General features: G+C 41.0%; 1 protein-coding gene across 24 annotated transcripts in view; it reads right to left on the reverse strand.

The window, feature by feature from the left end:
* Positions 1 to 24768, reverse strand: part of PIWIL1 (piwi like RNA-mediated gene silencing 1) — a 137765-nt gene that overhangs the window by 105786 nt on the left and 7211 nt on the right. For all 24 annotated transcript variants that reach the window (XM_065032832.1, XM_065032830.1, XM_065032808.1 and 21 more), the window contains one exon: positions 5185 to 5292. The gene's annotated coding sequence lies outside the window, so the exon portion shown is untranslated. The remainder of the gene's footprint in view (positions 1 to 5184; positions 5293 to 24768) is intronic.

Raw genomic sequence — 24768 nt, forward strand, 5'->3', positions numbered from 1 at the left:
CTGCTCCGATCCATGGAGAGCCTCCTGTTGCCCACCAGTGACTGTGGAAGGGTGGAATTCCAATCTTCCAAGCCAAAAATCAGCCTTTGAACAAGAGCCAATTAAGAACCTGATCCAGTGTCCAGCACCAGCGGAAATGCTCTTCCTGAACTGCACAGAAGCAAATTACTGTACAAGGACTGAGTGACCTGGCCCAAGGGAATTCCTCTAAATCTGCTGCTATTTTCTTTTATTGATTGGAATTCCTTTGCTCGTTAAGTAGACGGGCTTAGCACAGGGCAGAAGTTTCCTTCCCCACTAGCTCACAAAGCAGCAATAGCTCTGAACACAGCACAAAATCCAAGCAGCCGTGTTGCTTCAGAATGAAGGTCCATCCAGCCCAGCATCGCGGTCAGCTCTGTGTGACTCCCCCTAGGCACAGCCAACTGCATAGATGGGCTGGTCTGCAAGCTAAGCAGATCAAATTAAGCAAATGAAACAAATTCCTGTGGTCCGGAGATAAACATCACATTACTACTGAAGCGACACACAGTTACTGTAGGGATGTCTTTAGGACAGCTGGGAAGCTTGGCCAGATAACTAACCAGCTAAGGGCTGGAGAAAAGGGGAGCAGGAGGCAGCTCTGTGAAGTAAAATGGGAGAATGGGGGGAGAAAATTGGAAGCCACGGGCAGGAAGTGGAGTTCTGGAAAAGTTAAATATGAAGGCTCAAGGGCCAAGTGTCTTTCAAACAGCTTTGCCCAGGTGAATGAAGAGACAACTGAAGATGACCTCAAAGCAGCCCCCACTTTTTCTTCCATACTCCTGGCTGCTGTCATCTAACACCTTCCTGGGAAGGCAGGAGAAAGAACAGGATGAGCCCACTCCAGTCTCGAGGAGGGAGAGAGTGTGAGGTAGAACCAAAAGCCCTTATTACTGCTGTTCTTACTCCCACAGCTGCTAAAAGATGGGGCTGACAACTGCTGCTGCAGAGACCTCCTGATCGCTTTCCTCCCCAGCTTCTCTGTATACACCCAACTTAACAGCTTCTTTGGTTGCAATAAAAGTAATAGAAAGGAGGAAACAAATGGTGCTTGAGCAGCTGGTCTCGTCTTGCCCAAGGGAGACAATCTGCTACCCCCCACTTCGTGTTCTGCATGTGCCTAAAGCACCCTCCTGCAATCAGACACGGATTCAGGGCAACATCATACTTGATACAAGCACATACACAAATACGCATGTAAAATGAACAGAGGTGTCTTAAGTGTCATGAAGAAAATGACATAAAATACAGAGGTTATGTCACCCATGAAACCAGCAATGAACTTTGGAAGAGGACTCTCAGGTCCCAAATACTCATCTCACAGCTGAGGCATTGCCAGTCCCCCTTGCTTATCACTCAATACATGATCATTCAGTACGATACTCCATCAGTGAAATTCACATACATTTGCTGTTTTCAGAGGAGATTTTTGACTTGAAAAACAACTGCAGGAAGCCATTCTCATTCATGGTTTCACTCTGAAGCATATATGTGCAAAGTTGGTAAGTTGTTTGCATGCCAGCAGAAGTGTGAGTAGCAACCAAACGTCACAGTCCATTGCAGAGTCCTTTGCAACAATTATCAGAAAAAGTCAAGTTTCTTGGTTTCACTCAAGCAACATATGGCAGCAACAGCATCACTCACGTTAGAACCATAGCTTACATAGGTACGGAGTTGGAATTCCATGTATAGGAAGCTTTCATTTTGGTAATGTGAAATCTTAACAGGCGGTAATAAATACGATTAAATCCTTTCCAGTGTATCTTTTGTTTCATCATTAATTGATGGGAACCAGTGAATTAAACAGATCTCTCTACCTCTTCTCACCTCTTCTCTAATAGTCACCTTTCATAACACGAGGGTTTTTTAAAGTATATTTTAACTTAAAAGAGCCTCAGTGTATATTCAGGGTTTATACAGGTTGATCTGCAGTAATCTACCTGGAGTTCTTTGCCTTGATGAGAAATATTTGAAGTGGTCCTTACTGTATTCTCATGCTTCACCCACTGCATAAAGAGCTACTGCTGAAAAAGCCCATGGTGAAACATCCAGAGCAATTAGATTTAGCAAAATTATTCAGAAGAGGCCCAAGATCAAATAACCATTGCTTTTCCACAGCAGAGGGGAACGCTCTCTTACTTTTTGCCTAACAACAAGGTACTGACAGCGGTGGTTCAAGCAGGATGGGGCCAGACTTTGATCTCGGCAGGGGGGCTGGTGGTAACCACAACTGCGAGCTGCCTTACAACCCACAGGTCAAGCAGGTATTTTTAGCTCTATTTTGAAGAATGTAGAATGATACTTTCTCTCATTTCAACTGCAGGACTATTTATTTTGGGGTGGGAATGGAGGGGAAACTGCAGACAGATATTGTTGAGATAAATCAATAGAAAAGAGACGTTTAATGTTTATCCATTAAGAGAAAAAAAAAATACTTCCCTGTGTGATAGCATCCCTCCCACCCATTTTAATGGCTATATCCCTCATAAAAACTAATAGGTAAGAATTAAAGAACAATGTTGCACAGCAGCAGACTTAAACATTACAGTAACACTTTAAATTGTAACATTTTGGACAATTATTGCAGATCATTTCAGTAGTCAAAGAAATTAATCAGATTAATTGCAAATTTGAAATACAGCCAGAGTGGCAGCAAGCTATCGTTTAATCCAATAACCAAAGAAAAAGAAAACATGTGAATGGAGACATATCAGTTCTTGGAAGCGTCAGGCTTTTACTGGATATAAGTATGATTCAGGTTTATTAAGGCAGCCCATAATGACCAGGAAAGAAGTGATTCCACTGCCCATAGCAGTGGTCAGCAGCTTCTGTTCTTTTAATCTTACAGTCAAAATAGACACAACATATAGTTTATGAAAACACACATATCATTTAAGTGTACATCGCTGTGTGATGCAGCAGACACCAAGTCAGACTGTTGGGGTTTGCAGATGCAGCCAATTTAAAGGGAATAAACCAGAAGGAAAGACAAAGGAAAATGGAGAAAAGTGATGGAGCAGAAGGAAGAAGGGCAGAGGTGTTTGGAGCTGAAGTGACACAGCAGTGAGGGAGAAGAGGTGGGCTGAGGATAGCACAGACAGACAGACAGTCACCACCAGACAGACAAACCCCTGCCATGACTGCAGAAATCTTCCAGAATGTTCCGAGGTCCCTGCAGCATGGACCGGCTGGACTATGTGCTCGTCACCTCTCCCTGCGCTCACCCCAAGGCCAAATAGCAGCGGGAGACAGGGAGGCACCACCTGCTTCCTCAGGTTCTCCCTTGCAAAGGTCTCAATGCAAAACTGCAAAGGGTTCTGGTGAACGCTGTACTGGAAATAGCCTGCATGTGGTTATAGCCCCAAGCCTGCAAAACTTGCACACATGAGATTCCCACTGACTTGGATGGGAATTTTGCACAGAATCATTTCAGTGTCTGACCACAAAAGCCATAATTGGAATTAAAACATCAACTGAATTGTTAAATATCCAGAACCTTGGCACCAAGATAATATGGTTTAACTTTAGGCTGAATATATGACATTTACATCTATATATTATCTTATGTGATCCTGAGCATTTGAGTAATTTTCATTTAACGTACAGAAAGAATAAATTAAAAGTTGCCCTATATGGCAGAGTTAAGGATATTACAAAGACGTATTTTAAATCAAAGCAATTTGACTCCCCCCATGAAAATTACTTTTAAAAGTACAGTGCAAACCTCAACTTTTCCTTTGTATTTATTATAAAAGCTTTCTTTCCCTTAATGTTTCTATCTGTGAAAGGCAAGAATGTTTTGTTAGTAAGCCTCAACCTTTGGCAGCCAACAAAGTGACTAAATTTCCTACAAATAATGTCAGTGACTCTTGTTTACCAATGTGCTCGTTTCCCATAATCCCCCTGGGAAGACATAATGTCCCTGTGCAGATGTTCAATGTTATAATTGGGCAGCATTCAGCAGAAATGTCATCAGCGACACAACACTTTAACAATAAAAGAAAACGAAACAGACATCACAGGGGACTCCCGTTTCAAAGCAAACCTTCAAGGATCTGAATGGGAAGCATATTTTCCATATTACAAGTTCTCATTTAAATTACAAAAGTACATTGACGTTTATTTCCTGAACAGATGAGTTTATCTCTAGTTTAGTAATGAGTATCAATGGCAAGTGAAATTACAGTTCCTTTCCTACTGAGCTTCTTTTGATAAGTGCCTTGCCTTCACTTACATTCTCAAACAGATTTCTTTCACTCTGACTCCAACATCCAACATTTTGCATAAATATAAATGTTAATTGTATTAAAAATAGATGCTGCTGTAACACGTTTCAGCCTGGACTTGTGCCAAATGCTACTTTCCACTCGGCCCAGCTGTAATTGAGTATCTGGTCTCACGGTCCGAGAGACCAAAGGGAAGCAGCAGCAGCAGCTGCACCGTTCCCATGTTTGCTGCTGGGTACAGGAGGTGACGTGTTAAAAGTGCAGCGCCCCAGACCCAGGGGAACTGCACTGCAATGTCTGTGCTTGAAGGATTATGTTCACAGAAGCGGCGACATGCCAGCAAGACACAGGTACTAGTTGGTTTCTTCTGGCTGTTGGAGACCACCCTGGCTTCCCCAGGAACGTCTCCACAAACCATCATCTCCCTAATAACCAGTCACATGGAGACCTAATGTGTGCAGAACTGCATATGACAGTCAAAGCAAACCCGCAAACTAATATCAAGGGGAAAGATCCAGAGACATGTCTAAAAGGTTATGAATGCAAATTCTGTTCTCAGGTACACACAGAGTAAATCCTACTGCCTCTACACAGGTGAGAATTCAGAGAAATTATGTGGATAATAATTCAGAAACAGAGCAAAATTCATCTATATTCCACCAGCTTCATCCACACAACAAGTCAAACTGGCTTTTCTACATTCTCTCCCAGGACTTACACAAGGGTGATCCCTGCCCAGCTCACTAGCAGATCACCCAGAAGTGTATTTAAGCAGTTACCACAGCTATTCTACAGGGAAGCTTTGGCGCGTAATTCTTTGCTGTTTGAGACTGACAGGATACAACAATTAAGTAACTCAATATTGAATAAAATAATACCCAATTTCTGTCAGGTGCCAAGTGAAAACAGTATATAACAATCTTTTGTGCTGCCTCACCTTTTATTCCCCGCGTACAGAAGTGCACAATTTTGGAAACTCAGCAGAAAGTTCCGGAGGACGATCCTCAGTTAAACTTGGCTCAGCTGGGGGAGGTTTTGCACTTGGCTGCAGAAGAAACAAACAAACAGATGTTGGGTAGCGCACAAAGGAAAACTTTGAAGTGCGTGCGGCAGTCCGAGGTACAATGTGCTAACAAAGAGAATCGCACCAGTCCACACCTGAGGGGGAAGGAGGGGATATAAACTGGAGCAAGGAATTCACACGGTAGATTTTGCTTCAAATCATTGCATGCATTTGCAAGCCTTAAAGCCATAATTTGTGTTGTGTTATGAACATTTTGGTAATGCAGTGGAAAAATACCAGTATCCAGTCTATATCACAGCTACCATGATTTGCTGCATTGACTGAACTGTGGCTATGAAGCCCGTGACCCTAGAAAGCATGACAAAGACATTTTCATATATTCTTAGGTAACAATACACCCCGCAGTCATCAGCACCTCAGTGGTACTTCTCGGCTCCTGTAACAATGTTCTCCAGAGTTAGAAGAATTTCTGTAACAATTTCTGGCTTTATTTACCTTTTGCCATTCTGGAAGTGGACAACCAAGCAAAATGCTAATAAAAATGACATATTTATCAGAGGAAGTGTCACACATTTGAGGACGAACACTTCATCTCCAGAATTTCTTTCACCAAACTAAACCCCTTTATGTTGCTGCACTCCTACAGAGTAACAACAGAACAGAATAAATCTATACCCCACTCCTATCCTGCCTTTCCCCTGCAGAGTTTTGACCCTTCCAAAGGAGACATCCCTGAGATTTTATGAAGTCCAGCAGGAACTTGGTTCTGTTATTGATCTTACGTGGAAGTCATACAAATGCTTCTAGCTAAGGATGGTGGTTTGAAAAAGCTCTAAGACAAATGACGTTACACACACACACGACCTCGACTGGTAGGGAAGGAATAAATATCGCACTGCAGCCACCTCTTCTGCCCTCCTCAATTCGAGCCACCTTGAGACTTCGTTGCTTTCTTAAGCTCCTGCTGTTCTGACTGTGTCTTTTCCCATCTTCTCCAATCCTTCCCTTCAATTGCATTTTCCTCTGCACTAAAATCAAATACTAGTTCAAGGCTCTGTATGAAGACAAAATTACACCCCTTACTTCATCTTTGCTTCCCCTCCTCGATCTCTCTCCTGAAGGTTCCCTTAATCTCAACTCGGTCTCCACACCTTCTCCCCCGCCAAGTTCTCACACCGACAACAAGGCAGTTTTGCCATTTCCCATTCCTCATTCCTGTGCAGAAATGACCTACAGACTCCGCAGTGATCTCCACATCCAGTGACCATATTTTCCCCTCCTTTTAACCGCTGGCACAGTTGTCATAAGCTGTGTCATTATTGACATGAGCCTATTTCAGCACAACCAACCACGTGCTTCCGATTGCTCCATTTGGGACCAGAAATGGCTAATCCAGCCACGTTGGTGTGTGACATTTGTGCAACAGTGGGTCAGAGCTGGTTGCTGAGGAGGGAATTATTCCATATGGAACCAAAATAAATCACAGAAATCCAGAATGCTGAAAGAAAGAAAAAGGAAATGGCAGGAGGAAGAGGTGAAAAATGATAAATAGGAGAAAGGGATCAATTTTCTACAGAGGTTCTGATTATGAGCAGAACCTACATCTATTGCCTACTCCTAACTAAAGGAGAGCTGACCTTGACACTGGAAATCTTTACATTTTGAAATAAAAAGTGATGGAAAAGGGAAAAAGGGGATAACACTTAAAGGACAACAGTTATAAAAATGTGGCTTTCCCAGGTGAGATACTGCGCTGTTACTCTGAATTTAACAGTGGAATTTCCAAAATCAGTGGATACTTTTTAGAAGTTACATTGCATTGCCTATCTGGTGATGAATCAGATCTCAGTTTGTTCATGTACTTTGGTATGTCAAAGGGAACACAGCAGCTGGAAACAAGAAATTCAAGAGCCCACCCCATTGATTCTTCCGCCACAATCCACAAACTCAGATTCTGCATTTAGATCCTTTACAATAAACTCCCAAGGGTAGGGGGAGTTGTTGAAAACAGCTTCAGAAAGTTACCTTAAATCCTCCAACACCCTACAGTGTCCGCACATCTGTGCTAGTTCTAGCAGACCTTGGAAAGTTTGCTTTTTTGTTATTTTAAGTGAAAAAGAGACAACCAGGCCTCTAACAGCCCCTTTGATCTCACCTGGGAGGAGAGTCATAATCTGTCCCTGAGAATGTCTCCAGTTCAGGCTTAAAAGACAAAAGAGAATGTGAAAAGAACAGGAAGCAGCACATAAAATGAAGCAAATGGGCTTTGAAATGCAGGCTGGTTCCTGGGAATGCACTGTGTCCAGTTATGGCCCCAGAACGTTGTGGCGTTTTGGCTTTACTTTTAAAAGCTGTCTCAGATGTGCCGAACCACTTGGTTTTGATTTGGGTGGCAGCAAATGGGACACGACGAGCAGAGCAGGGCATGGCTGTCACAGTGCCCACAAAGAAAGTACCACTTAGAGACAGCAAGGAAAGGAAAGGTGATAACCTCTGAAACTGCCCATCCACAAGAGAGGACTGAAAGAAAACAACGCCTGGAAAGCTGGATTTCAGAAAATAAAGCCTGTTGAGAGTTGTCTCCACTGCTTTACAGCCCATTTTGAACTCGAGTAAGAAAATTGCTCAAATTTACTTTTAGTCTAATATCATTTCCATAGTGTAAAATAAATATAAACAGCAAGTAATGAGTCAGTAGCAAAAAAAAAAAAAAAGTTAAGCAAAAAAAGTGCATTAAAATGATATATAACATAACCACATTTATTTAAGGATGTATTCCAATATCACACAGCAAATTTCAACAATGCAAAACCCGCAATTAGTTTTGCACCAACCCAAGAGTGATTCCACTCCAGCAATTCAACCTCCCCCAGCATCACACCCTTTTTAATTGCACATTTTCTAACGCAGCCTGAGATCTGGATCAGTTAATGGTCTCCTTGGGTGCCAGCACAGAAAATAGTAATGTGTCAAAACATCCTGTGCAAACTCGCATATCTCTGTGGATCACAAATGTGATACTTATGTGCTTGGTTTTAAACAAATGCATTTCTAGGTACCCATTTTCATAGCAGAACAAGGTGCTAAAGTTTTTGCTGCACATTTCTTCTTTTCTTGTCTTTGGGTGGTGTTTTTTTCTTTGCTTGGGATTTTGGTTTGGGTTTATTTAGGTTTTTTTTTACTCCTTATTAACAAGGCAAATCCTGTTTTACTTGTTTACCCTCAAGGAATTCTGCTTATTTTCATAATTTTAATTGTAGTGCAAATATATGAAAAACATCTTTCTAAAGTACTGGCTGTATTACAATAGCACAGTGGCCCGTTGCATATTCAGGACCTCTTGTATTATTCTATTATGATGCACTGCCAGAACGTACAGCCAGTCTCACTTCAGAGGAGTCTGCAACCTAAATAAAATATACTCTCCATATTCAGAGCAACAAGTGCTTCTGATATTGCAGGTAATGCAAATACCAGTATAATGCTACTTCCAGAGCCCAGTAAGCTCTCAAAAGGCCAGTTTGCGTTGTACACAGCCCCCAGTTCACAACCTTGGACACAGCCCCCAGTTCACAACCTGCTGACAGACCCAGCTGTCCTGGTTTTGTTAAAAATGAGTTTCTCTTTTAGTGAATTTGCCTGCCAGCTAAAGCCCCCTTATTAGCTGCATCTTCCTGAAAGCCAGATACACATTTTGGTAGACATAGCAACGTTATGCAAGGTCATTGATAAGAATGGATGCACATCTTGTGAGAGGGTCAACGAGAAACAGGTGACCAAAAACTGACCAACTGAGTATAACATCCCATTCACATGACACTTCATATAGAAGTGGGAGATCAAAAGGAACTTGTCCCTTTTCCTCATGGCCAACATTAGGAGAAGACCTTGCGGGTCTCGTCCCTGCAAACTGAGGCCCAGTGACAGACTGAATCCAGCTCCGGCCGGCTGCAGAGTCCAGTCCAGGCCTCCGGGTGCCGGCCCTACATCTGCTGGGACTTTCAAGATGGGTTTTGTATATTTTGTGTTATTTTTGACTCCATTCACCTGCTGGCTGGACATCCGGGCTGCAAATGCAGAGCCAAACGTAGACAATGGATTAATGACATATGACAATACAAAGAAGGGACATAACAGTCTCCCAAGATACCCAGAGCTTGCTTGTGGAAATTTCTGCCACTTCTTTTTTAATTCGCAGTCTATATCCTGAAGCTTATGGCCAGCCTTTCTCTTATTAAAAAAACAAACCAAACCAAACAAATATCAATCTTAAAATTTTGCTTCTGGCTACCCTAAAAATTTAAGAAGTTATTAAGTCATTAACTAAAGAAAGACGTATCAGATACATCAATATACATCGTATTTTTCTCACTGCAGGGAAAGCTTTTGTCATGAAAACACAAATCTTATAGTTCCATATCGTGAAACAGAAGGGAAATTAAACTAATAATGCATAGAAGATTTGCTATATGTATGTACTGACAGGCATTAAATAAACCAGCGCTTGCTAGCCAAAATCTTGCTTCAGTTTGCAGGGTGTCAACATATACATCAGTAATACTCTGAAACTCGCACTCTGCAGACAGGAAGAGAAACCTCATTTGCATTTGGATAGTCAACATGAAACTAATCTTGATTTCCACAGGTCAAATATATATTTTTATTTTGATTTACTGGATATCAAATATCAATTTAAAGTGGATGTCAAAGAACATCAATTTTAAAAACCCTGCAAAGAAGAAGAAATCCCCCAGAGCAGCCAGCAAAACAGATCATGTTTCCTATCCCAAGAGATTCCAGTTATAGAACTTTGATGGTAAAGTCAAACTCTTTAATCTGCGGCATAATCCTGAAGACAGCATGCTAAAACTTGAAGGACACCGGCATGCAGATGTTCCGAGAGACATGTTTTTAACCCCTGGGCTACCTTGCTTGCCAAGAAAAGTTAATCTCCTAACATGTACATTCATGACCAGCCTGCTGCTAATGGGGTCTGTGGGACAGCAGTTCCTGCTGGCAGGAGGCTGATCCTGGAGCGACCGCATCTGGTATGTGGACAGGGTGCAGAATAGAGTGTTTTGAATTTAATAGGGGTTTTTGCAAAGATTAAAGCCTGGTTTGGGCACGTTTTCTTAAAAACTGCAGTCTCTCCTATATTAAATAAAAAACTTAAGGAAACCATTTCAGATTTGTGCACCTGACGTGTATTGAACTTTACTGATTGGGGTAATCACCTCAAAATAAAGAGGTGACACTTGCAAGTAAAATGAAGCACATGTACAAGGCTTTATAGACCTGAAGCCTATTAAAGAAATGCATTTACAAAAAACTCATGGGCTGTATATAAACCTTCTGGTACTTTCTCTTCAAAAAAAGTAAAAAATGTAAAAACTGACTGTTAAGCAAAAAGCACATTACCATGTAGTTACAGGGACATGCTTTCCAGAGTGACCAAACCAAAAACTTGGATATATAATCTCTTAATATATTGCAGTCAATGCTGAGTGAAGCACGCACTCCAAAAATCCCATAAGGGGTGTGAATTGGGCAAGGATTTGTGCTTAAGGTAGAAATAAATGGTTCAGAGCTAAAATTTGTTAAGAACCACACAGCCCTGCTTTTTGTAAAGTTTACCAAATCTTCCAATTTTGGAAAATATGGGGAGTCACAGGCTACCAAGGTGCATTTAGTGTCGAGATCATTGAAGCCAGGGTGCAAAAGCAGGAGGAGATGCTTTGCAGTGCTGCTTTCAGGTGCGTGTACAACCTAACAATTCCCCTACACAGCTCATTGCACAGGAACAGAGAAGACAACCAAAAAACAAAGGGAATGAAGGAACGCTACAAACTGCACCAGTAAACAGCCCATCCCATTAAGCTCCCAGTTGGACAAATGCACTTCCCAGCATAATCCATAAATCCATGTCTAGAGACTTCAAAAACCCAAGATATTTGAGAAAATTAAAACAGAGCCCAGAAAAGCCTTTTGTTCTTTTCTAAAACTCTGAAAGGTGGCCAAGGGACTGAATTTGTATCTCACCCACTAGAATCCATACAGGATTTCATGTGAAAGTCTAATTTTCAAGATTTCAGCGTTTTCCAGTGGGGAGTTTTCCACTGTCCAGCAGGCGTGTTTTCAAGGGCATGTTTCAGGTTATTCCATCAAGCATTCAGACTGCTGAAGAGATGGACATTCTGTGGACTTACTAAGGTAAATCTTGCAATGATCACACATCACAGCTGCAACAATGAGATCTGTCAGAATTCCAACTGCTGGAGATACTCAAATTCCTCTGTAATTAGCACATTGGTAACATCCAAATGCCAAACCCTAGCAACCTCAAGGAGCGTGCAAAGCAGCTCAGTAACACAGCAAAGAAGTGACATTTACATGACCCTGGCTTTTTTACACAATATCAGGCAGCTGGAAGAACAGGAGGAGGAGGAGGAATGGGGGAAGCAGGGCAAGAATAACTCGAGTTATTGCTTTGAAAATGTAGTACTTTTATAACTGGGATTTTAGCCTTGAGTAATTTTCCAGATTTTCTTTTTTTTACAGGAACTAGGAAATAAGTTAGGAAGCTTTTTTATCTTATCTTGTTTTGATTAGTCAGTATGAAGATAAATAGCGAACCAGGATTGTACTGAAGATCTGTTACGACTTCAAGTTGCCTGGAATTTGAGTTTTATCTCTTGTTTGTTTGTTTGGGGTTTGTTGGTTTGTGTGGATTTGTTTTTAAAGATGCTTTTCTCTGTGTGGATGCAACTCTGCCGAAATCTTTGGAAACACCTGCTGGTATAGGACTGTGGCAATTAAATAAAAATGCATCAGCTGGGATTCTACACCTGCGATTGCTGCCCCAAGATTAGGTTTGCGTGACATATGCATTCACGACAACAGACCTGCACCTATTGAACGCCACAGATGCACAAAATTCCCATTAGTTTGATAAGCAGCAAAAGCTCACTCCACGTGTCCCTCTGTCCTTCAAACTCCGGTCAATCCATTGGAGTTGTCCAAGGAACACGGGTTCCAGTTGGAGATTGATGCATGGAAAACGACACTGAAAAAATGAGTATGTTTCTCTGTAAGCAGAAACCCCACAGACCCAGACTAACTCAAGACAGAGACTGGGCCTGTAGACCTTCATACCTGATCCCACCTGCCTGTCACCAGCACCGAGCAGCAGGGAAATTGCTGAGTCCTAAGAGCAGCAAAGCAGGGAGGGACACGTGAGTCACAGGGACCTGTTTGCACCATGGGCCCTTCTGACGGAGGGGATGCAGGTGGTGCAATTCTTGCTCTGGGCTCTGCTTGGAGCACTGTCTAGTCTTTCAGATCACAATGGAATGGGAATAGCAATATATGGGCTTTTAGCAAATATCATAAATGAGCATCTCATAAAGCTCAAGATAGTAAATGTTTATCACATGTTACGCAATTGCAGTTTATATAGCATAAAGATTCATATCCTTGATTATCTAATCTGACTCTGCTATTGAAATGAAGGGCTTGTTTAAAGGAGTAAGGAAAGCACGATTTGATGGGGTGTGTAACAAACTCTCCTGAAGATACTTTTCAAAGCAGACATGGAGATTTAGGTGCTCGGTCTCTTTTCCTACACATATTAGTAAACATGAAACATTACAGAAGCCATATGTTTCCAGTTGAGGAACTTCAATCTTCCATTGGATATATGCACTACAGAATCTAGTATGTAACAGCTGGTCTACCCAAGCAATGGTTTAACTGAAGATCTACAGTAAAACAGTAAGTGTTTTGGAACCAAGTATGGTACATTGAAGACTCCAATAATTTACCTTGCGCTAGATCTCACAATAGCGCCGGAATTCTGATCACTTAGACATGGGTTTCCTTTATTTCTAGTCACTGGGCAGTTGGCTGCACACATACAGTTGGTGGAAACAAAGGAACATATACTCCAATGCTGATTCAGAGCTCCTCCAGCAGCAGATCCTAGGCACGGCCTACCAATTCTATTTTATTCTGAAAATACATGCGAATCTCAAAAAGATGGTAAAGGGAAAACCAGCCTGTTTCCACAGGTTTATATTTTGGGGTGTGATTAAAAAAAAATTGAGAAGCGATAGTTTTCAGGCTTGGCAGAAAAACACATGACTCGCAAGAGCCTCTAGTTATGGTTTGGAACGAATCCACTTTGTACTCCCAGAGTTTAGCTTGGGAAACAGAAGTGGCTCCAATTAGCTGCAGTTCAGGTGCAAAATGAAAGCAGTAAACACTCTAGCAGCTCCCTCCATCCAGCTCGGTCGGTAACCTCCCGAAGGCTCTGGCTGTACTTCTGAGAGACTCTCTGAGCCCACAACCAGCACTGGAGCAGGAAGAGGCAGTTAAGAACCTTTTTGTGCTTGTTTGTCACAGAGACAGAGCTCACAAGCATGCTGGAAGGCTGTAACTTGTACAAGGTTTTCTTGTTATTCAACAGCGCACACTGTGTCCTTGTTTCTAGAGGAGCAGCGGCAGCAAAAGGCCTATTTTTAAGTAAGGTAATGCAAAAAATGGTCATAGTCAAAATACGGTACGTAGAAACAACTGAAACACAAATTAGCTCTTTGCAATATCACTCTTTTTCCAACACATTATTTTCAATCCTAAAAACACTTCTATGAACCAACGCAAGAAGCAAGAATACCCCTAGATAAAGTGCCAAAGCAGATATAATTGTGAATGGTCAGTGATTAAGCACCATGCCTTGAGCTCCTTATCTGAGGTTGAAGTTATTTTACAGACCAGTGCAAAGTCCGATGTATCATTACACCTCTAACAAAAGCTTGTATCCCGCTATATTTGCATGCAAGAGGTTATCACGCCAGCTGAAACACTAATTTGTAAACTGTATTATACACAAGTTTCTGCAGTCTATGTGCAGCCCAACGTTAGCCATCTTTTCAATAATGCTTTTGCATGCTTGACATCATGTTATGCCATATTAGAGGACCACGCTGCCTCTCAGAAGTACGGCATTAGCGTAACATCGGTCCGGATTTCAGGGCTGGACACTCAGCTGTCACACTAATACAAAACAGCCAGAGAAAAACTTGGAAAGTCCATCCCTGCTCTCTTTTCCCAGCTATAAAATGGGGATAATTATCAGTGACTGAGCAAGTGTGATTTGTAGTTTGATATTTATAATGCTCCCTGGTATTCTCAGACATAGGTGTTAAGTGGTCTTTACATATTTTAATGAACAATATTTAGTCAGTAAAGAACAAAGGAAGCCAAAAGCCAAAGGTAAATAATTGACTTTTTAAATATACCTTTTGTAGTAGCTTCTGAGAGGATCCAAGTAAACCTGTCATGTTATAGCATTATGTGTTATTAGTAAGACAGACCTGACCTGCAGTAGCTCAGTAGTCCAGCAGAAAATACATTGATGAGCAGCTGATGAAGACATGAAAACAAGAATCCTTACTGCCACTGACTTGCTACAAGCCTTGAAACACAACGTTTTATTCCTTTACTTCCATCACATTCCCTTATGTTTATTTAGACTGTATAATTGTTCTGAGACAGAAACTGTCACAGCTTTAATTACAGTCAATAACCAGCCTCTCTAATAATTCTTGGAAATGTCTTTCTGCAGCTATTACACTCTAGAAAACTGCATGCTTATTCTGTGATAATTATTCCTAGCATAGCTGACCTCCCTCTTACCGCCTTCTTTAATGTAAATAGCAGACAAACACTTGGAGGCACAGAGGCAGAAAGAGATAGAGTGATATGCCCAAGATGACTTGGCAGGAACAGAAATCCTGGTTCCTGACATTCACCCGAGGCGCCCTAAGGGTCCCAGCTGCTCCTCTACAATTGCACCATCCACCCAGCTCCACAGCACCCTGGGAAGCAGATCAGGGTCATACACTGAGCATTTGGAAAACATGAAAGAAACACCCTCTTTGTAGGATGATTGTATATAGTACAAACAGTCAGCTGGAATGATTGGGAAGCCAGGGAAGAGTGCTGAGAAGTGTGTGCTCAGCTTCCCAAAGGTTTAAGACACATATATGCTTCAGAGAACAGCTCAATAGTTTGCAGGAAGGTTACAAATAAATACAACTCTGTGCCAGGGATGTTTTAACAGAGCTTTTCCTGCAAAATGGCTAGATCCCATCTAAAGCTTAGACAACGTGAAAAGATTTCCTAGTATGCTGTCTGTGCTGTTGTAGAGCTTTTCCATGTATGGTAATACCAGAACTTCTTAAATTCTCTTTTAAAAAGAGCTATCATGTGACAAAATGATGTAAACACTAGGACAAGGAAGAGAGAGAGGCCTTAGTGCTAAAATTCTGACCATCTGAGGCATCTTTACCAATGGGACCAGCCAGAAACAAGTCACATGGAAACCAACTGATAACAGGATCAATTAAAAGCTTTGGGTTTAATTTTCACTTTTGTTTTTCCTTAATTATCCTTGAAGACAGATGGTAATTGAAACAGAAAACCTACATTTCACCACAAAATGACTGCAATATCAGCTTCCCATAGCAACCATAAATATGCTCTCTGACAACACGCTAACGTTCTCTTTCTCGGGACATTCTCACCTTTTGTTTATTCTACACTCCAACATAAAGTGGACTCAAAATGCAGCCAAACAACTTTACTACCTTCCTTACTTTCTGTTGTCCTAGGAAATTTAAAAGCAAGGACTGCTTACACTGCACACATCATTATGGCGTGTCATGTTGGAGAGAATCATAAATACAAGAAGGATGATGTACTCTAAATAAAAAAAATTAAGAAAGCAGTAAAGTTGACGTCAAGAATCTAGTTGTCCTGATTCTCTTCGCAGATTCTTTTCTGTCTTTTGCCCCTCCACAAGAGCGCTGCAATAATTTAGCCCTTTCCTTGGCTCTGTAAAGCATTGAGGAATGCTCAGTAAATCAAACAGGAGTGCAGTGGGTGCAATAAGCCTAACCCTTGCTTTCCACATACAAGGATTTGGTACAAAGGAACTGTGGCTGAAAAGAAATGTAGGGGTTTAAAATTAGATTTATTTTATATACTGAAGGTAAAAAAAAGTGAAGGGATGTGAAGTGCTTTCTACAAAGTCTAGATGTCACTGTCAGATTTCTCTGAATTAGAGGATTTCTTGAGGAATGTAGACACTGCTGGACGTGTGAAGAAAAGCCAAACATGTTTCTATACACAATATCTACACTATTCACATGGCAGCCTCTGATTCCAATCAAAGGAACCTAGGACTAACATAAATGGATGGTATATAACAAATGGAGGAATCAAAAGGTGGCAAAGCTCCTTGTGCCTTTCCCTGGTTCTGTGACACATTAATGCTGTTCGGCGATCTTCCCTCCCTGCAGGCTCCATGTGCGCTGTGCTTCTGTAGCTTCTTCTCCATCTCTCACATGCTATTGCAGTGTATTTTAAAGAAAAAAGATTTTATTTCTTCTTTGGTTTATCTTGTATTCAATTAAATTCTGGAACTTTATTTTAAAAAACATAGCCCAAGGTGTCTGATCAGCACTGTCTCCTGATCCCTGAGGACCCTAGGAGCTGCTAACATTAATATCAATACCGTAAATTGACAGTAATCATGGAGCCAGGACCATGGAACGTGGATTTCATCCACCAGCATTTTGAGCTATGGTCTTAGCAGTGGTAGCTGGATACAGCTCAATGACTTCAATACAGTTTTGCTAAAGAGAACCATAATTGAGGTTCTAATACATGGTACTACTAATGCTGGAACGATTTCCCTTCTAATTTCCTGTTTTCAATTGTTCCTAGGTTTCTAAAAGATTAGAATATAAACTGAAAGGTTTTCTTTCTAAGGATGAGCAGGGTGACTCCTCCCTGTTCGATATAATAGGATATAATTCCTACATATAGGAAATACATCACTTCTGTTTTATACAGAGAGAATACTTGTTTGTGTCTGGCTGAAACTTAGTATATATTATTAGTATTCAGTGAAGCAAAGTTCCTGGATGGATGCAGGAGAAGACACAGGGGATATTCTTATTAAGAACTGTTTCACATGTACCACCACAATAACTTCAGCTCTGCTCCTCATGTTCTGAATTGCTTGCCCTTCTTTTTCTTATAACACCAAGAGACCCGTTAATGTTATTGACTATATCAGCATATAAACAAACATCAAAATACATAACAGTAAAAAAGAGGACATAAGTGGATCCTTCTAAGCAGTGTCATGTAACATTGCTTTCTCATGGGTAAGTTTTTGGTGACCTGTTTACAATTCTCGCCAATTGTAACCACCACAAGCCAGCACTGAATGTGGGGTGTGCGGGGAGCAGAGCACTGAAAACACCTACGGGACCACGGTCCTTTCATCAGTGCTGACAACACAGCCGCTAAAACAGGTTTAACCTCATTATGATAAGCAGCCAGACAATTTAAAAGAAAAAAGTTAGTGTGGAGCAAAGAAAACCTGGCAAAGAAAGAGGTGAAAGTTCCTGAAAGAAACTTAAAGATCTGTTTAATAAGGTCAAAGCATGTGAAGCTCTTGGGCTCCTGTGAATGCCTGCTGACATTTCCATTGATTAAATTAGTTCCTTTTGTCATGCCATATATTCATTTAAGGTTAAAATCCCCAATTTCAACAAAAAAACCCCCAACCCCTCTATTTGTTTTTCTGCCTTTAAACTCATTGATAAGAGCAGGTGAACAATGAAAAGGTGTTATGGTTGTCAGAAAAAAGGTGCTATGATTTGCAGAACCCTGCTCTTTCTGCTTCTTTAGCGCTACTTTTGGGGTGGAATTAACAACAACAAAAAAATATTCCCCTCCTATCCTTTCTTAATAAGGCCAATGGAACATAACCCTTGATCTAAAATAATAATCACTGAATGAACGTTTGGCATATAGTCTGTATGACACCAGAACGAGCTGCATCAAAGAAAGGACAGCAGGAAGAGGAATGGGGGATAAGGGCAGGGAGCACCATTATAAATACAATGACATTACACTCAATAGTTCAGGGCAGGAGATGCAATTCAATCGTGAGAACACCATCTGAGCAAGATAAGAATTTCCCGTGGTAAAAGGCCCGTGCTATTAGTTACTAAAAAGATACGAAATGTAAGAAAGGAAAAAATATATTTTTTTTAATTTTTATCTTTAATTTAATCTTGTAAAAATCATTGAGGTGTCAGGATCCACTGTGGGATGTGAACTCCAGCTCCAGATCATGTTAGACTGGTAACACTGGTAACACTGCCCCTGTGCGGCCGCAATCACAGAATGAGCAAAGGACTCATGGATTTAACATGACTGTCCCAGGTAACATTTAGGGGAACGCATTTGAGCTGAGTTACACCAGCTGCTCACTGGAAGCCAAGAGTGGTGTGAACACTTCAATACATTGCTGTGTTTCTTCATGCTGGGCATTAAAAAAAAAAATCCCACTTCTCTGTCTAAACACTGAACGAATCAAGGAAATACAGTCCTGGGACAGATTTCTGGGAGCAAATATTTACTTTTATAGCTCCCATATGCACAGACTGCTGGAAGAATGGGAATATAGAGACAATTGAAACAAAAAGCCGGGGGACAAAGATGACGAACGTTCAATTACCTGCGCTCGTGCATGGCAGTCCTGCAACTTTTACCAATAAACCGCAAGTTCGCTTAAAAATGAGCTTAACACTAGTTTTACTGGCAATATATAAGCTTGTCAAGAATCTCAAATGCATAGACAAATGGCCACAGGAATGACTAGAGAAATATCTATAGGTTGCAGAACTGACCTGCAAATAAGTAGCAAGTTTGATAATATCAGGAATATTGAAAGACCTGAGAAGTGTACATACTTTTCTAGAGGGTTTTCCTCTGCAAGAGTCCACAGGTTTTCTGGTACTGTTGGAAACACAAAGCTGTGAATATGTAACCCCTTTCAGACGACTGTGCAATTTACACAGCCATTTTTTATTTACATTTCCAGTCTTTTTGTAGATTAATGTTTTTCAGAGAAAAACAGCAAGTAGGAGACAGAATGTTTAATTCTTCCACTGATTTCAGTGAGTTTGGCATTTAACTTGTTTCAAAATATACCCTTCTTAGTTGCAGCTTCAAAACAATCTTAATCTGCAGAAAGGGAATAATGGAACTGCTCTGCTTGAAAGAGACACTGGTGCGCTACCTTCTCTGGGGACATGCTCATACTGCTTGACACGACCAGAAGAATAAAAATGAATAGAGCAAACGAGCAGACATCCCATGCGTTTACAACATCTTTGACACAAGGCAGCGGAGCAGCGTATCTCCCGTGATACAGTTTGGTTGTGTTTATTAGCAAGCACAAAGCGATTCTGTATCAAGATGCGGGCGCAGCCTGAATTGAGCTGTGATCCGAACAACAGCGCAGGGGAGGCCAAAGGCTTCCACTTGTGGCCATGCCCTTATTCTTATAGCAAAACTACTGAGATTGTAATGAATATGAGGCTACTCCAAACTGCATTAGTGTTTTTACCAAATGCAGATGAGGTTAAACGGATGATACAGGGGGAAATGATGTATACTAACATACACATCTAAACTCTGTCAAACAAAGTAATGACACAATAGACTATGTGTTATGACCAATTTCCATTTCAAAATCCCACAGATATCCCCTCTGCTGACTGTGCCCAAAGGATGTGCTTTCAACTTGGTTACAATCTGTTCTGTTTTGTTAGAGATTCAATTTATACGAGTTTCCAGATCTACAGACTTATAGGTAACTTTCAGAATTGGGGGGGACTACCACATTGCCCTGGGGTACTCTGCTGAAATGGAGCATATGGCTATTAATATTATTATGAATGTGTTGCTTTAGGCTACATTAGATTGCCTTTGGGGTTCTGGTTCTCAAGAAGAAAGGATTGAACTACAGTCACCTTCTTCTGCAAAAGATTCAGAATAAATAATCACTCTTGTACTTGTTATTTATTTCTGTGCCACATTTAGGTAACCTTCAACACGGCAAAAATTCATACAGGGTTCTGGCTCATCATATCACTCATGGCATATTTAGCTTTAAGCATTTGTTTTCATTTTCCTTCTTTTCTTAAAAAAAAGTTCATAATCCTTCATACTTTTAAGTCATTGTATTAGGAACCATATTAAGCTTTTAGAATTGCCTGCTCTTCCTCAGTTCAATGTCTTGATGAATTACTGCCCTCTTATTCACCATAACAGCTAACTTGAGTTACTTTCTTGAAATAACATATTTCAAACTATTGTGTCTTGTGTAAGAATAACCAAACTGAAAAGCGTTGGTCTGCAAAGAGAAGCTAAATTAACATTTTTATAAGCTGGGTAACTTGAATTGCTGAGAGCCAATTACATCAAGCATCACTTGCAATCAAAGCTTCAATTTCTCTCTTCAACAGACTAACGATGTTGAATTTAAAGCATCAGATATACTGAGCCAGATATTTGCATGTGTGAATAAGAGATGAACTAGAAACAAATCTTAAGGGCTTCTTTGGTCTTACAATGTACTGAAGATAAGAGCCTGATTTCCACCTGACACTCACCTACATCAGGCTGGGGAACAACAGGGCACAGAGTAATGAAATCATGTCAGGGGGCTGGAAAGCGTCAAAGGGTATTTAAGGCAAGTGGAAAAGTGGTATTTGGAGGGATAGATTTACACAGAATCACAGAACTGGACTTTAACTTTTGTCTCTGCTGACAATCCCTCTTTCTCTTCTCAGTAAAATGAGAATAAAGGAATTTTCAGGGAAAGGGTGAGAACTGAGATTGCTTAGTACTTCAAATCGCACAGCATGAGAAAACAAACCGTCTTTTAAAAGTGAGAAAGAAGGAGCGAAAAGATAGATTTACTAGAATAAGAGAACGCGAGTAGATACTGAAGTTCTGGAGCGGCTCCAATTTGCAAGGCTTAAAAGAAATACAAAAAAAGAAGAAACTCTGCAACCATTTCTAATTTAAGATTTCACATTATGATTACTTGATCTCTTTCCTCAAACAAGAATAACAACCTAACGTGACTGTGCTTAATTGAGAAAAGGGAAAAGAATATGAGTGATGGTATTATAGTACATAGTCACCCGAAAATGAACTGTCAGCAGATCCAGCTGACAAGAGCCAGATTAAAATCAAGCCTCACCTTGTACATAGGCCTGTCCTCAGGGAACTGCGCTCCTGTATGTGGGGCTGACCTTGTTTGATAGTTTGGCAATACTTCGTATGGATTGAAACAACTGTGCTATTACATAAACAGCTCACACAGGGCTGAACGTCTCAAGCAATAATACCCACAAAAAAATAAAGAAGTCATCAACAAATTGCAAACTGTGAAGCTACGTGTCTGAACAGGCCCCTGAAAATGCCAATATTAATCTGCAAGTACAAGCAATAATTTCACATGCAGTGAAGTGTGCTGTCTCCTAAGGCATGTAGTGTATTCTGCAGGTACCAGTTTGCAAACTGACCTGCAGAGTCCAGACACCACTATTGAAAAGTATCTCAGATGTAACCTCTCTATGCAACCTGTTCTGCATCTTGAAGTAGTTTATGGCACATCTTGCACAATATTTCACAAAGATCGCTCACATTTTAAAAGTCTCCTTCAAACTGCCACAGCCGAGTGCCTTGCCCCATATACAGCACATTTTCAAAGAAATGTTGATTCAAACCCGTGATTTACTTTCTTCCTCCCTCCCGAAACAAGAGATATACATTCTTCCTGTAACCGACACTTTCTCAAAAGATTTTATTTTGATATGTCTTTTTGTCCTGCAATGTTTCACCACCCAGAAGCGCTCTGCTAATCTACACTTCAATGGTACAATTCACCAGAGGTACAGGTTTAAATAGCACATCTTGAGATGGGAACAATGGTGGGGGGATGGCTCTCCAATAAATAAATAAATAAAGCCCTATCACACACTTAAAGCCAAATGCCTGCTGGGACTTAGGTTCAAAAGCACATTTGGAAACTGATCCCTTGAGAAGATATGTTTGTTACGGTGTTTGGCCTCAGGATTTAAAAGGATTTGCTTTTAAGCTGTTACTTTACTGCAAGTATGTGACTGGAGGCCTCAGGTGTGAAAGTCCTTTGATAAAGGGGGCTAGTGTGTGCCAGATACAGCAAAGGAAAAGCATTAAGCCTAATAGGAGCTGGGAAGGGGAAAGCAGGGAAAGGATGCAGACAAAGTCCATCAAATTTAAGGCAAGCAAATGCTTGGAATGCAAGAGGGATGAGAAACTATAAAAGCCCTTGAACTTCTTCCTTTGAGTGATTGCACTAACAAACTGTTAAGGAACTGAACACCAAAGTTGCAAGGAAGGGTCATTTCCACTTTTATCAGCTGAAGCTCCGGCTGAATCTGCACACAAACCCCTCCATAAAGCATAATGGCTGGAAGAAACCACGGGGGCCATCTAGGCCCTTCGCTCTATCTCAACATCAGCTCTACTTAGGTCACTCCAGACAGACAAATGTTTATCTACCGGCATTTAAGACCTTTAACACTGGAGACACTGCAGTTTCACCGCAGGAACTCTGTTCTAATGCCTCGTTCTACTTCCATCAGAAAGCGTTTCCTAGCGTCTGATGTGGATGTTTTGTGCTGCAGCCATGCCTGATACTGCTCGTCCTGTCTGTACAGGATAAAAAAAGAGCCTAATCCCTTTCTCTTTGCCAGTCTTTTCTGAATTTGAATATCCTTTGGCTCCTGAACCATGTCATTCTCATCGTACTGTGTTCCTCATGCACCACTCTGATTACATGAGCAAAACTGTATCAGTTCTGTAATCAGAGCATCTCTGCATCATTTGCACTGGAGACGTGTGGTGCGCCATTCCTCTCTTACCTTAAGATAATGATACCTTGTCTCCTCCACCACTGCTGTAGAACAGAAAAACTTCCCTTCCATACCAAAAATTGCTCCAAGTACAGTGAGCACAGCATGTTGCACTGAAATTTGCAAAACATGCTTCTCCGCAATTTGCTTTATACTGGAACGGAGCACTGTAAGTTGTGTTTTCCGGTGTGTTTCATGGCAGACTACTCTTTCAGTGCTCTAAAACAGCCACAACTGCCAAACCTGAGGGCTGCACTTATAGTCTGCTAGAAACTGGACAGACTAACAGAGATTCAGTATCAAAACTCATGCTGGGTAGTATATGTGATATATTTATTGGTTTGTTTCAACTGGAAAACCCTGAAAACTTTGTGCACATGAACCAAAACTAGATGTAAACACATGATGAAAACATTGTCGTCCCTGTTACATACAACATAAATTTGACCTGATCCGGAGAGAGCCATGCAGTCCTAGAACAGAACTCTCATTAACTGTCATTACTGCTCTAACAAGAAATAGTGACTGGAGCTCTACACCATCTGAACTACTTCAGGTCATTCAACGAGGTATTTGATGTCAATACTCACGCCATCATTTTCAGAGCACCAATTATCACTCAGTTATCATGCCTACAAACTGCATAGCATCAAAAGTAACAAGTACACAGCCACTATTTCACATTACTTCAGCCGGTGAAAAGCCATTCTCAAACACACCACGGTGACTAAAACCTTGGAACGTTTACATAGCACAAAACCCGATTCTAATCATTGTATGTAGCTCTACCTCGTGGCCTGATGTATGTACTGCAACAGCACCAGCCGAAAGGACCTGCTTGCACAAAAACCAAACCAAGCCAACAAAACACAAACCAAAACCAAACCAAACCGAGAGTTTAGTTGGCAGTTGCTTTCATCACTGATATTATATTTATCACTTAGTCCAAAATTATAATCTGGCTCTTTAACCCTAGAAATGTCCACACTACATATTTATGTCACTTAATCATTTCACTTTCAGTGTCAACTTATTGCATTTATGACATGCAATAGAAACACAGGACCTAGATATATATCCCCAACTGGGATCGAGAAAACGTGTTTCTCTTTGTTGGATTCCCTTGAGAGCCTCAATCTATTAAATAATCTCTGGATATGTACTGCATGCCTTCTATAGAACACCATTCTGTTTGTGTATAAAATGTAATAACCACTCTTTTCTACTGCATTCAAGTTAGACAGCTACGCACATCCACATGTCAAACTCACAAGGCAGAAGCACTTTCTTTTGCAGGGTATTTAGACTACACGGTGTTGAGATGCTACAAAGAGAAAACAGCAATTGAGAATTATTTTAAAACTAGGCACTAAAAAGCCCCAAAGACTAAAACTGCGGGTTTAAAACCAAAGCTTATTCTCCTCACCCCTTTCAACCAGCCTTTAGGAAAACAGAGGTGAAGAGCGGGATTACCCCCATTGCAGCGCAGTCACTAGATGTCAGCATCTACAGCTCCGTGAGAAACGTCAGAGGATGAGGCTTCGCACCAAGTCCTGGTCTCTCCCCAGCACTGCTCATCCTCATCTGCCAAAGGTATTTCAGAGCTCAGATTTGGAATTTATACCCTCATATAGGTAAAACTCTTACCCAGCACTGATCCTGG

The sequence above is a fragment of the Columba livia genome, chromosome 17 (genome assembly GCF_036013475.1).
Source record: "Columba livia isolate bColLiv1 breed racing homer chromosome 17, bColLiv1.pat.W.v2, whole genome shotgun sequence".
Lineage (NCBI taxonomy): Eukaryota > Metazoa > Chordata > Aves > Columbiformes > Columbidae > Columba > Columba livia.